This window comes from Xenopus laevis, chromosome 2L (genome assembly GCF_017654675.1).
Source record: "Xenopus laevis strain J_2021 chromosome 2L, Xenopus_laevis_v10.1, whole genome shotgun sequence".
NCBI lineage: Eukaryota > Metazoa > Chordata > Amphibia > Anura > Pipidae > Xenopus > Xenopus laevis.
The window spans coordinates 43,338,321-43,352,191 of record NC_054373.1 but is presented as its reverse complement, the minus strand read 5'-3'; positions in this window follow the sequence as shown (position 1 = coordinate 43,352,191).

Genomic DNA, 13,871 nt, shown 5'->3' with positions numbered 1-13,871 from the left:
TAGGGTACAAAAGGCAGCAATAGCCAAGGCAAACGTGAGATTGAATGATGGCAGACTGAAACAGAATGTATATATATATATATATATATATATATATATATATATATATATATATATATATATATATATATATATATTAGAAGATATATATATATATATATATATTAGAAGATATATATATATATATATATATTAGAAGATATATATATATATATATATTAGAAGATATATATATATATATATTAGAAGAAAAGAGAAATCGAAAACTTTCCGCAGTTGCTGGACTGGATAGAGAAAACCTATCACCTTTGATCTTCAAATCAGAATCCCTGTTTTGGGAGTCTGTTCTGTAAAGGAGCCAGATGTATTTAAAGGGATTCTGTCATGATTTTTATGGTGTAGTTTTTATTTCTAAATTACACTGTTTACACAGCAAATAATTCGCTCTACAAAGTAAAATGCCATTCCTGAACTAGCAAGTGTACTTTCTTTTTGTTGTAATATTGGTGTGTAGGCAGCCATCTCAGGTCATTTTGCCTGGTCATGTGCTCTCAGAAAGAGCCAGCACTTTAGGATGGAACTGCTTTCTGGCAGGCTGTTTTTCTCCTTCTCAATGTAACTGAATGTGTCGCAGTGGGACCTGGATTTTACTATTGAGTGATGTTCTTAGATCTACGAGGCAGCTGTTATTTTGTATTAGGGAGATGCTATCTGGTTACCTTCCCATTGTTCTGTTAGGCTGCTGAGGGGAAAGTGAGAGGGTGATAACACTCCAACTTGCAGCACAGCAGTAAAGAGTGATTGAAGTTTATCAGAGCATAAGTCACATGACTGGGACAGCTGGGAAACTGACAATATGGGGGAAATTTACTAAAGGGCGAAGTGGCTAACGCTGGCGAAAATTAGACAGCGTGACTACATTTGGCCGATTTACGGTAGCTGGCGTAAATTCGCTGACGTCATTTCGCCAAGGAGATAGACTTCCCACTCTAACGCCAGGTGAATTTTCCGTCTGGCGAAAGAGAGTTACTACGCAAATTCACTCGTTTTTGATTTTACTGACAGTTACCTCTATCGCCAGACTTGCCTTCGCCACCTCAGACTAGGTGAAGTGCAATAGAGTAAATAGGAGTTCCTCAAAAAAAGTTGAAAAAGTTTCTAAGTACCAAAAAACGCTGGCGTTTTTTCCTATTTAAAGGGTTATAGACTTAAAAAGATCGTAAATTTTTTTTTGGGGTACCCTCCTTCCCCCCCTACATTTGCTAACATATGGCACCTAAACTATACTGTGGGCGCATGTGTAGGGCATTATAACAACTTTATATAATTTGTATTAAGGTTTCCTGGCCTTGTGTAGTGTAATGTATTTGCTGCAGCATATACGGCCATTGAAATTTAACTGTATGCCGTATGCTAATTGGCCAACGCTAGCATAACTTCGAACTGCTGAGCGTAATTTCGCCAGCGTTCGGTACCCTGTGCGCAACTTTAGATCTTCGTGAATTAGCGTTGTCCAGATGAATTTACACCTGGCGAAGTGTTTTGCGATGTGCGAAAAGCCAGCGTTGGCGAGTTTTCGCCGGTTAGTGAGTTTGCCCCTATGTCTAGCCCCATGTCAGATGTATCATCACAATTTGCTGCCTCTATTGGGTTAGCCTTTGGTTTGGATCCTATACACTCATTGTTGCAGCCAATCGGTGCCACCCATATTCACTGGCAAGTCTTCCTAGGAAAAAAATTAAGTTTGCTTCATTGTCTGTAGCAGGAATGTTTCAGTGTGATGGGAGATAGCAGCATCATTCAAATATTTGTCACTAGTATATAGACATTCAGGGACTGGCATACATTCAGACTGTGTGTGTAGAAGCTGATTTATTTCATCATGAAACACAGCGGGAGATAATAAATTTGGGGGGTGGGTAATTATTGGTGAGTGACTTACTCTTATGTAAGTCACTTGTTTTTATTTAAGTTAAAACAGTGTTTGTATGTTTTTTTTAAGTGATATTAAATATGAATTCTACAAAACCTGTTCTATGCTTGAATGCAGTATTGTCAATAGCGAGAATATCATCTGCGATCACATTAGAAAAGTATTCGTTTACATGTAACCCTCTCATACTGATAGACAGACTGCTTTAAATGAATCTTGTTTATTTATTGTACTTTACAAACAGACTTGTGCTGTGTTATTGGCCCTTATTTTACAATAAACAGTAACTAGTACAGCAGCGTTTTTCAACTGTCTGCATGCCACAGGGCCAGTTACGACGCGTGCGAGTCCGTCGTATTAAAAAGGATCGTCTGTAGAATACATAAGCAGGTGGGGACAGAACACTTTATTTTGAGCCAAACTCTTGAGCTTCCACCACAGCAAAAATCACTTTCTGAATCAGAATCGGCTGAAGAACAAAGGCCTAGGAGCTGTTTTGCTGGAATTTTGTAAAGCTTTGTGCCAATAATCACATCATAGTAAATCTGTACAGTTGCAGTCATCCCTTTTAAACCTTTGAGGCTCATTTATCAAAATCCGAAAAACTTTCTCATTTGTTCTTGATTCATGATATTGGATATTTATCTTTCTGAGGGACAAAAGTCATATTTAGTTAAGATCTCGCCACATTTTTTAAATCAACCACTGAAATATTGGAATCTTAATCATTAAAAAGTTTTAATTATTGCAACCCTGATATGTAACAGACATGGAAAGCTCTGGAACCAGTATAGTCATAGAAATAGCCCTTTTTGGTAATTCATTTATCAGTATTGCTCATTGCCATGTCAGCTTTTGTCCAGTTTTTGTTCTAGCAAAAGATGTGTTCACTTTTAAGGTTTTTGAAAATTTGTTTTGTGATACTCTAAAAAACCAAAATGCCTCAAATCTTGAATTGAATTCAACCTTGTTATCCACTTAAGAATCATATACTCTGAAATAGGGAGAAGTGTCCCCAGTTAATATTTTCCAAACCCTATTGGCTAGCCCCTCATTTGCCCCAGATTTCATTTCATTTGTGGGGGCCCTGCTCATCCTGAAAGTGTCTGGACGTTTTGCTTGTTTATTTTAAGAGCCGGATAGTAGAATTTGTGGACAAAAACAATTTCTCCTTCCAGCTATTGAATTGCTGTGTATGGCGAGCCATTGAGCTGCCATTTATTGTCTTATATTCAGACACAGTTGCACTGTTATGGCCTTAAAGTATGCTTATGTCACAGCAGAAGATTGTCAGCCATTAAGTCAAAACACTAACCCCCATATGTAATAAAAGGCAATAAGTTTGCCCATGAGCAGTAATCCATAGCAGCCAATAAGATGTATGTTTTTAAACAGGTGACCAGTAAATGCTACCTGGGTTACTGCTCCTGGGCAAACTTAGTGAGGCTCATTTATAAACATTGGGCAAATTTGTACCTGGGCAGTAACCCATAGCAACCGATCAGTGAGTGGCATTTTTCAGCCACCTGCAGGTTGAGCAATGAAAGCAAACCTCTGGTTGCTATGGGTTACTGCCCAGGTGCAAATTTGCCCAGCCCCAGTGTCTTTTATTACATAACCCCACATGTGTATTTCCCTCTGTTGTTTTCTCCAGGAACAGTAGCGGCAGCAAAATGCAAGTCTCCTGCTGTGGCATTAGCACGAGGCTGGGGAGTATGGTGTAAAAGGATCCATTATCAGAACCTTGTCTTGCTATATTTATTTTTAATGTGCATCTGAAACCTTTGTTACTGTATTTGTTACTGTTGACCCGTCTATGTGGAAGCCATTTGTGTTCCAGGTTTAGTGTTCCTTTAATTCCTAAGCACTTTTTTTCTCAGCCTGTTCGATTTCATATTTTGTATTGTTAGTCTGTCGCTTTCGCATCTTTTAAGTATCCGTGTTCATCTCCACGATTCTCATGGACTGTCCTGTTTTGTTTGTGTCCTTTGAAACAGAAGTTGTGTTTGCCAAAATGGCTGTTTAGTTATTCTCTATATACTTAGGGGCAGATTGATTCCTATGGAATTTTAAGAACCATTGGTGATTTTTTTATTTTTTAAAATCTAATCTGCCCCTTAGTGTGAGTTATACCGTGGAGCCATATACTGCAGCACACATATATATATATATATATATATATATATATATATATATATATATATATATATATATATATATATATATATATATATATTATTTTTCCTTTTGCAATATCGCACCTGTTCTTTTAACTAATGGCACTTGTTACTTTACTATTTGACATATTTAGGGGCAGAGCTTATAAAAACTCACCCACGTTCTATTCATTCCTATGGGATTTTTGGAACCGTATTCATCAAATGGCGAGTTCTAACTTTCACCCATTGATAAGTTCAATTCTAAAAATCCCATAGGAATGAATAGAACGTGGATGAGTTTTTATTTTTATACTCTAAACTCAGATTTTGATCAATCTGCCTCTTAATGTTCCCAACTATCCTTTGATCTTTCTCTTCCAGCTATTTGAACCCACACTAGCTTTCTTTTGCTGTACTTTATTAAACATTAACATCTTTTTTTTTTTTTGTTATAGGGTTCCATATTTTCAATATCCTGTTTCTTGCAAAATGCTTTATACAAGGGTCTAAGATTTAATCCACCTACAGGCACATCATTTAGTTATTTCTATAAGGTAAAAGTACAGCAGTAACCATAACTTCAGCTTCTCATGTAGCAAAACTAAAATGGCTGATGTACCACTTGGTGTCCTATACCATTATTTTTTCCTTTAATATTTAAGGTTTGGCATTCTCTGCACCCATATTAACAGGAGGAAGCTTTCATTTTAATGCTGATGATGTCTATCCTTGGAGGGAATATAGTGGGCTTCCTGATTATCTTTGTTCCAGTGGGTTTTTTCTCTAGGGTAAAAGTAAAATACCTGCAGAGCAGGATTAAAATAAGACAGATCTTAAAAGTAAAATATGTATAAAGAATTCAGGCACGGAGAAGGCTGTTTCCCTGCGATTTGTCTTCTTAGTAAGATGTTTAAAGTATGTAGAGTGTTTTATTTGAAGAGTCGGACTGTATATATACATGTACATTATTATTTTTTTAAGCACAAAATGAAATCCTTGTCCTTAACATGGATTGGCTAAAGTGGATTTTGTATAATACACATCTGTATACAGAGACTGTAGCTATTGTTCTTGTAAGTTCTGTAGTCACCATTGAATTTTAATGAAGTCGACTGGACGAGCGCTATACAATTTCAATGTTTCATTTGAATGTTTTTAAGAGGTACTTTTTTTTTTTTTAACATGAGGATATAATGTACATGATCCATTAGGCCCACCCTGTAACATATTGTATTCTTCAATTCTCTGGAAAAAAAAAAATGTGTACAAAAAGCAGAATCAATATAGGGATGTAAGATGACATTGTAACTGTGTATTTGACAACGTGCAAAAATAAAGATCCGAATATTTTCCTGTTAGTGAAAATGCAGCTTGTTTTCCAATCCATTTCAGTGAATTAATACAGGTATGGGATTCTTCTCTACAAAGATGTGAATTAAAGGGGTTCTGTCTTGATTTTTATGGTTTATTTTTTATGTCTAAATTACACTGTTTAATTTGCAAATAATTCACCATTTAAAAAATGATTCTTGAACCAACAAATGTATTTTTTTAGCTATAATATTGGTGTGGAGGCAGCCATCTCAGTCATTGTGTCTGATTCTGAGCTTTGAGAAGGAGCCAGCACTTCAGGATGGAACTACTTTGAGACGGCTATTGTTTCCTCCCCATTCCAATTGTATTATATCACAACCCTAGGTCTTGTTTGCAATGCTGAAAGGTGGGGCTAGGGAGCACCTATAGCAATGCAAACAAATCCTTCAGCAGAGCTGTCTGGGAGCTGCTATCTGGTTAGCTACCCATTGTTCTGTTGATAGGCTGTTGACAGGCGGCTGGGGAGGTAAGGGAGCACAAGTCAAATGACCCGAGGGCATCTGGGAAACTGACAATATGTTTAGCCCCATGTCAAATTTCAAAATTAAAAATCTATTTGCTCTTTTAACTGATGCGTTTTGAAAAAACATTACATTTTAATCTATGTGAGATGTACGGAGGAGGGCCCGTCCCCCTCTAGTTACTGTACTGGAAATACGGCCTACACATACACTGACGGAAACTGAAAAGAGACTTTTGAAGTTAGGACTTTCCTTTTGCCCAACACACTATTTTTATTTATTTATTAAAAAATTACTATTAAAAAAACATTTCTTCTCACAACCTTCTATGACGTCAGTTGATATTCACTCATATGAGCACATAGAACCTAATTTTTCTGCAATCGAGTTAAATAATTTCCAAGAACTATGCACTGTTATACACTTTACAGATTTACAAAAAGAAAATGACCCAGGTGTGGGTAGAATGGGAATCAATGAGAAAACATTTAAAGTGGACCTGTCACCCAGACACAAAAATCTGTATAATAAAAGTCCTTTTCAAACTAAACATGAAATCCAATTTCTATTTTTTTTATTAAAGCATTCATAGCTGCTGTAAGCTCATTTAAAAATCTCAGCTGTCAATCAAATATTGTCTGCCACTCCTCTATGCCTTAGGCATAGAGGCGGGGCAGACAATTACTTTCACTTTCCATTCAGCACTTCCTAGATGTCACTGCCCTCCACATATTCTCCTGTTCTCTTTACCATTTAATTGTGTAGCCAGGGCATGGGGATGGACATCGGGTCCCCTATTCTGGTGCACAAACAAGATTCTGAGCTGATGGAAGGCTTGTCTTAATAACAGTGTCCACAAAATGGCTCCTGCCTGCTTGTTATAATTTTGAAATCCCAGACTGAAGGAAGCAAGATTCAAATAACATATAGTGTAATTAAAGTTCATTTTGCTTGACTAATGTGATAAAATAGGATTTTGAATAATTTTTTTGGGCGAAGGGTCCCCTTTAAACCCAAGTCCAGTTTTTATGCAGTCCATCTGAGAGATGACACTATTAAACTATTTCAAAAACAAATTGAGAAAGAACTAACTAATCTTCAACTCTCCAAGTGAATCCTTCTGTTTAGACACAATTTAACACCATCTGAAAGAACTGCCCTAATAAATTTACAAGGTGATGAAATAGTCATTCGCTGTGCAGAGAAGTGTGACTCTATAGTTATACTGAACCGAGCCGATTATATGAATGAAGCCTACCGTTAACTAGGTGATCAGAACATTTATATCTTGCTTAGTGCCAATCCTACTAAACAATATCAACAAACTTTTTCAACTACTAGATACTGCAAGAAACAAATCCCTTATACCTGATGAAAATGCAGATTTTTTTAAAGTTCAATTCCGTCTGCCCTATTTTCTATCACTAAAGCTGGCCATAGACGCACAGATCCTATTACAGGTATATGAATCGAGGATTCGTACGATTTTCGGATCGTGTGTGGAGAGTGCTGACATCTTTCGTCCGGCAGAGATCAGTCGTTTGGTCGATCAGACAGGTTTGATTTTGACCCGACCGATTCCGCCGGAGCCCATTGCGCATCGTAATCGGTTCAGATTACCCCCAATATAGCCATGCTCGTTATTGGCATATCGGGGAAAGATCCGCTTGTATGGCAACGTCGCCAAACATGTGGATCGTTGCGTCTATGGCCACCTTTACCCAAAGTACATAAACCTGAACAACCTCCCCTGGGAAGACCCATTATTGCAGGGATTAACTCTTTGGAGCGAACCTCTTTCAGAGCTGGTGGATTTCTTTCGACAACCTTTTGGTTGTTCTGCCTGCTGTGTTTGCGTTCCATGTGTAACATTTAAAAGGTATCGCTACAGAGATTAATTGGCCCCTGCATTGTTTAAACCTCAAATTCACACTGTAATCCCCTGCGTTGTTCACACCTGTGACTCCTCTATTGGTCACACCCTAAAGGCCTGTACTGTTCACACCTGAGACCCAGACTGAAACTGCCACATTGTTCACCTGTTCACACCTTATTCAAAATGCTAATGGGACACCAGCACTGTGTCACTGTATGTAGTACATATTAGAGTGGCCTCATAGGTTTTCCTGCTCTGTTCTGCCTTCTCCCTGTGTGTGCCATGCTCTGCCTGCCCTATGCTCCCTGAATGTGCTTTACTCTGCCTGTGTGTGCCATACACTTTATGCCCTATGCTCCCTGTGTGTGCCATACTATGCCTGCCCTATGTTCCCTGTGTGTGCCCTGCTCTGCCTGTGGAACATAAGCCTGGTATTTGTTCTGGGGGGTTTGTTAGCATTTGATTTTAACAAATTATTGTTAGGGGCCCCTAAGGTGTTTAATCATGTGCTGGGGGTTGCTGTATTATCCACAGGGAAGGAGGAGGCATATGGATTTAAGGGTATGTCTTAATATGACTTAACTTTTTTCACATATGAGTGATAAGTGATATCCCTGCAGTGAGCACCAACCATTTGGTTTTTTGGTGTTCTAGCACAATGTGGACATGGTTTTATAGTAACATGGGTGTGGTTTAAAAACAGGGAGTGGTCAACACTGGCTTCCATTATCTTCCCTCCCATGTGGGCCAGAAAAATTCCGGCCCTCGTAACATAGAAGTTGGGCAGTACTGATTTAGATAAACACAAATTGTTAAGGAGAACATGATAAGGAGTTATTATGTAAAGAGGCACAATGGATAAGGAGACTAGGAACTATGTCATGGACTGAATCATGACTATGACTTAAACCTGTTTTTATTGAAAACGTTTTTTGTTTTTTTAAAGTTTGTTTTTATTAACATTTTCAGAAAAGACATACAAAAGTACAGAAAGAAACATAAGAATGTCTTACCATATCGGAGACTGAATGGGAAAAAAATTTCAGGCTTTTAGCAAAATGCTCTATAAATAACAGGTTCCAAGAGAACTCGTATAAGACAGTGTCACAATGGTATAGAACACCTGCCAAATTATTTCAAATGCACTTAATGCCAGACAACAAGTGTTGGAGATGTCATAAAGCAGGGGGAAATGTGTCTCATATCTGGTTTTTATGTGAACACCTCAAGGTATTTTGGAATGATATTCAAGGGGCATGTCAGGAGATTCTAGGCTGCCGGGTCGATCTCACACCCCAACTATTATTGTTGTTCCATACTGAGACTCCGGAGCATACATTTAAACATAGCCTACTAGGTCATCTGCTGCTAGCAGCAAAAATACTTATACCAAGACATTGGAGAGAAACCACTCCGCCGACATTAGAGGAATGGATCACAAATGTTAAGGATATCTACCTTATGGAGGAACTGACCTCTTACCTAGCTGGGAAAAAAGATAATTTTATCTTGACCTGGCAGCCCTGGATCTCCTACTTGCATATACATAAGAAACTGTAACTTCAAACGGTCATGCAGGATATATACCTTCAAGCTCCCCCCCCTCTCTCACCCCTCCCTTTTCACACCCTGCTTTCTTTTTCTCTATCTGATTCTATTGTTAGATATGTATTCTAATGTACTTGATCGTGATCTGCAAAAGTTTACAATTTTTTGAGACATTTGGAAATAACACCTCCTCACATGTATACTGTAAACTTGTTTATTTTCTGTGAATAAAGTTTTCTTGTAATACAAAAAAAAAAAAGAATGTCTTACCATTGTCTACCTAGAATAATCAAAGGGTTACGATCAGGTACAACAAAGCAATATACATACATTTACTTTGCAGGGAACATCTCAACCAGACCTAGGCCATTGCTTGTAACGTGTGAACCGCAGTTTCAGGCAGCTCAAGCCAAGGACCCCATATCTTTTGGAATTTTTCCCAGGACCCTCTAGTTAAATACACTGCCTTCTGCAGTTTATCAATCTCTTCCATCGGCTCATAGTAGGGGGGCTAGTATTCTTCCAAGTCAGTAAAACGGTTTTCTTTGCATAATACAACAATTGCAAATAAATAATCTCTGACATTGGGGGAAGGTAAGTGCTTCAGTGTGGCCCATTAAACAGCTCTCGGGAGCGAATATTCGGTAAATCAAACCTAGTTTGAATAAAGTCTAGTATTTTACCCCAATAGCGTTGCATAAAGTGGCATTCCCAGAACACATGGAAGAGAGTTCCAACTTCCATTTGTAGCAGGTGTCTGGAGTACACGGGTAGATCTTGACAAGTCGTTGGAGGGTAAGATACACTCTATTAAAAATGTTTATCTGCATTAATCTATCCCTATTTGATATGGTGAGTTCTGGAATTTGCTCTATGACACCTTTCCAAGCCTCCTCGTCCATTGCTGGGATATCTACCTCCCACTTTAGGCGCAATCTCTCCTCGCCTGAGGATTTCTGTAGAATAGCATATATCCATGAGATGGCCTTTTGCAGCCCCGGCTGCCGAAGGAAGCATTCAAGCGAGTCTAATGGGCAGACCTGAAACTGTGCCTGGAAAGCATGACTCAGTTGTAAATAGAGAGATATCATATTAGTTGGTAGCTGGTGCTCTGCTCTTAAGGTCTGGCAGGGTTTAAGCTGCCCTCTCTCTACGATTTGAGCGAAGTATTTGATTCCCATAGAGGCCCAAAGTCCAGAATCAGGAAGCCTTTTGAAATTCTCCCATAAGGGGGTACCAGGCGACCAGGTGTCTTGTCGGGGGTACATGCGCCTGAAATATTGATTAAAAATTCTCAGCACTGGGATCATAGACGTGGTGTGGGGAAAAGCAGAGTGTTCTCCTTTGTATAAGTGATTTGCCAATGCTTCTAGTGAGGTGGCGCATGCCGCTTCCACCAAAAGGGCTTGATTATTCAATATCCAGTGTCGGCCACCAATGAGCATAAACCAATTGTGAGGCATGGTAATAAAGTAAAAAATTTGGCACTGCCAGACCTCCCCTGATATAGGTGACTGGAGGGTCACAACTCGCAAGACTAATGCGGGGGGCCCAATTTGCCCAAAGAAAGGCACAGGTGATGTCCAGTTGTTTAAAAAAGCTTTGGGGTATATATGTTGGGGCATTATGTAGTTTATATAGGAACTTAGGCAGGAATATCATCTTGAGCAGGATTGAAAACTTTTTTAATAGTGATTTGATCTTTTCTTATAGGTTGTCATACGAACATTTTGTATTTTCTTCCTGGGAGCGGTTTGTAACCTGAATTGGACATATCGATATTCAGATAAGTTACTTTATGATAATGTATGGATACACTTTGAAGATAATTACCTCCGGAAGTTATATGGACACATTTGTAACTTGTGAACAGGCTTAAGGACTTGCACCCAAGTGTATTTCAGGCAAATAGAGTAAGTGTGGTATAATTGGAATTACTTGTCAAGAACATTTCCATCACAGTTAATTCTGCTTGGTTTACTCCTGTTGTACACTTGTAGTACAGTATACCTTGCCTCTGGCATAATAACACTGATATTATAATACGTCTGCATTACACAAGTCATCAGTGATACTAGGTTTCCCTTTACCCAGTGTTTGTGCAATGAGGACTCAATTGTATGATACCTACATTTAAACCAGCTGATTCCCAAGCCACTGAATACATAGGTATAAATGCCTATTGTTTTGTTTTTTCTTTTAGGGCAGGACTACACGGGCGATTCCGCCGCCATCCGACGTGCTGCGCAAAATCGCAGGCGTCACGTCGGATGCGACGGAAATGAGGTAAGTAATGCCAGTGTTGTATCATGTCGCATTGTTGATGCGACGCGACACGACTGTGTGATGCAGACGCAGCGTGCAGGGCCACGTGATTTCTAATGATCTAATAGATATATTGATATCCATATTACGTGCCAGTCTGGACTGTCGGCCCACTATACATGTACCTACAATGAACCTGACCAAAACCCATGTATTGTAGATATTATGTATGGCTTAAGGGTACAGTGTCAGACCATCCTCACCAATACGGATCATCCTCTCCCCTGATCACGGCCGCAGTTAATGAGAAAAGTGGTAATCTGCATGTAATAAGGCACATGAGGAGGGGGGCCCTTGAGCTGCAAGGAGGGCCCTCAAAGTTACAGCCCTGGGGGGGGCCCAGACGTTCCCATCCAACTCTGTAAGGATAACAACTGTACTACATACATTTTGCAAGAACTCAAATTATTTATTGTAATAAATCATCTTTCAGACAGCAGACACAGTAGTCTCATGTATTAGTTCTATTTCGTAGCATTGAATCAACCCCCTTTTTTCATAACAACCCCACCAAGACATGAGGGCTCATTTACAACCTGCTACTTCAGTTGAGTACCCAAACAAAGGCAGTTTCTATTTCTGAGATCCGGCATCCCAAATTAAGTTGTCCATCAAGCCTAGAGTTTTACTCTGACCAAAATCCTGATTATTACAGCCATTAAATTCATGTGTAACCTACACTGTCTTTTACTGATAATCTTTTTGTTATAAATGGAGCAATATGAAGAGAAGAGAAAGAAATTTGTCACAGTCTCACGTGATCAATATGGTACAGGTGTGCAAGCTAATATCAAGAGTGGTTTGGACCCGGGGTTTTCTGGATAAGGAATCTTTCTAGAATTTGGATCACCATAGGGGTTAATTACTTATACAAGTGCACTGAGCAAAGTACAATTTCGAGCACAAGCTTGATGTTTTTTTTCCAAACAATACACTTTTCCCCAGAATTCCAGTACGGTAGCAAAGGGGGATTGCATTTGACTCAATTGTGTCTGATTCACCAAAATTAGAGCATTTTTCTGTGTTTTTTTTGGCACAATAGACATTAAAAATAGAAATTCTAATATGAATTCATGAGACATTATGCAGCTGTGAAACTATGCAATGTTTTACCAGAATTCTGACAGAATTGTAGGCACCCACAAAACACTGCACAAATAATTTTTTGCAAGATTTACAAATTAACATCCCAGTTGATAAATCAGTAGAAGTCACTATGTACAGCAACATTTCCTCAAGGCAGTTGTTGATCTCTGGGGCTCCCATGCACTCCAATGCCCAGTACTCTGCCCCTTACTGAACCAAATGCAACTAACAGGCTTTTTGTTGCAGGTGGTAAATGTAGGGGCTTGTGTATTGACAGAAGTGGCTGTAAAATTTTTGTGCTTTACACCTAAACCTTTACAGCTGATTTATGAGCAAATTGCACAACTGCAGCTGCTATAGTTACTACCAATCAGGTTTTCGCTTTCATTTCCTAACTTGTAGTAGCTAATTGCTGATTGGTTTCTATTGGCAACATAACTTCTGTTTAGCACCTGTAAATGAACCCATGCTTTATCCTTAACTTCTAATGTTGAGTAGGATTTACTGGTGATCAGTGGCAGAATGAGCTTCTAGTTGATCTATAGTCATTTGGGAATGTATAAATGTAAACAAAAAAATCCTATTAAATTACATTGAAGGAATTGTTCTGAATCTATTTGAATTGAATACCTTGGAAATTTATAATTAGACCAAGAAAACTCCCACAATCTTCAGTAGCATTCCATGTCCTAGACCAGTCATTCATCTGACTATTTGATGATCCATTTTGTGGATCCCTAAAGGCTTTGACAGTGATAAATATTGATATGAATTAAATTATTAGTCAGATGGATAGATTGTACAGCGCTGCATACCCAAGTAGTGCTATATAAATATACATATTAGTAGGGATGCACCGAATCCAGGATTCGGTTCGGGATTCGGCCTTTTTCAGCAGGATTCGCATTCAGCCGAATCCTTCTGCCCAGCCGAACCGAATTTGCGTATGCAAATAAGGGGCGGGGAGGGAAATTGTGTGAATTTTTGTCAGAAAACAAGAAAGTAAAAAATGGTTTCACCTTCCCACCCCTAATTTGCATATGCAAATTAGGGTTCGGATTCGGTTCGGTATTCGGACGAATCTTTAGCAAAGGATATGGGAGTTCGGC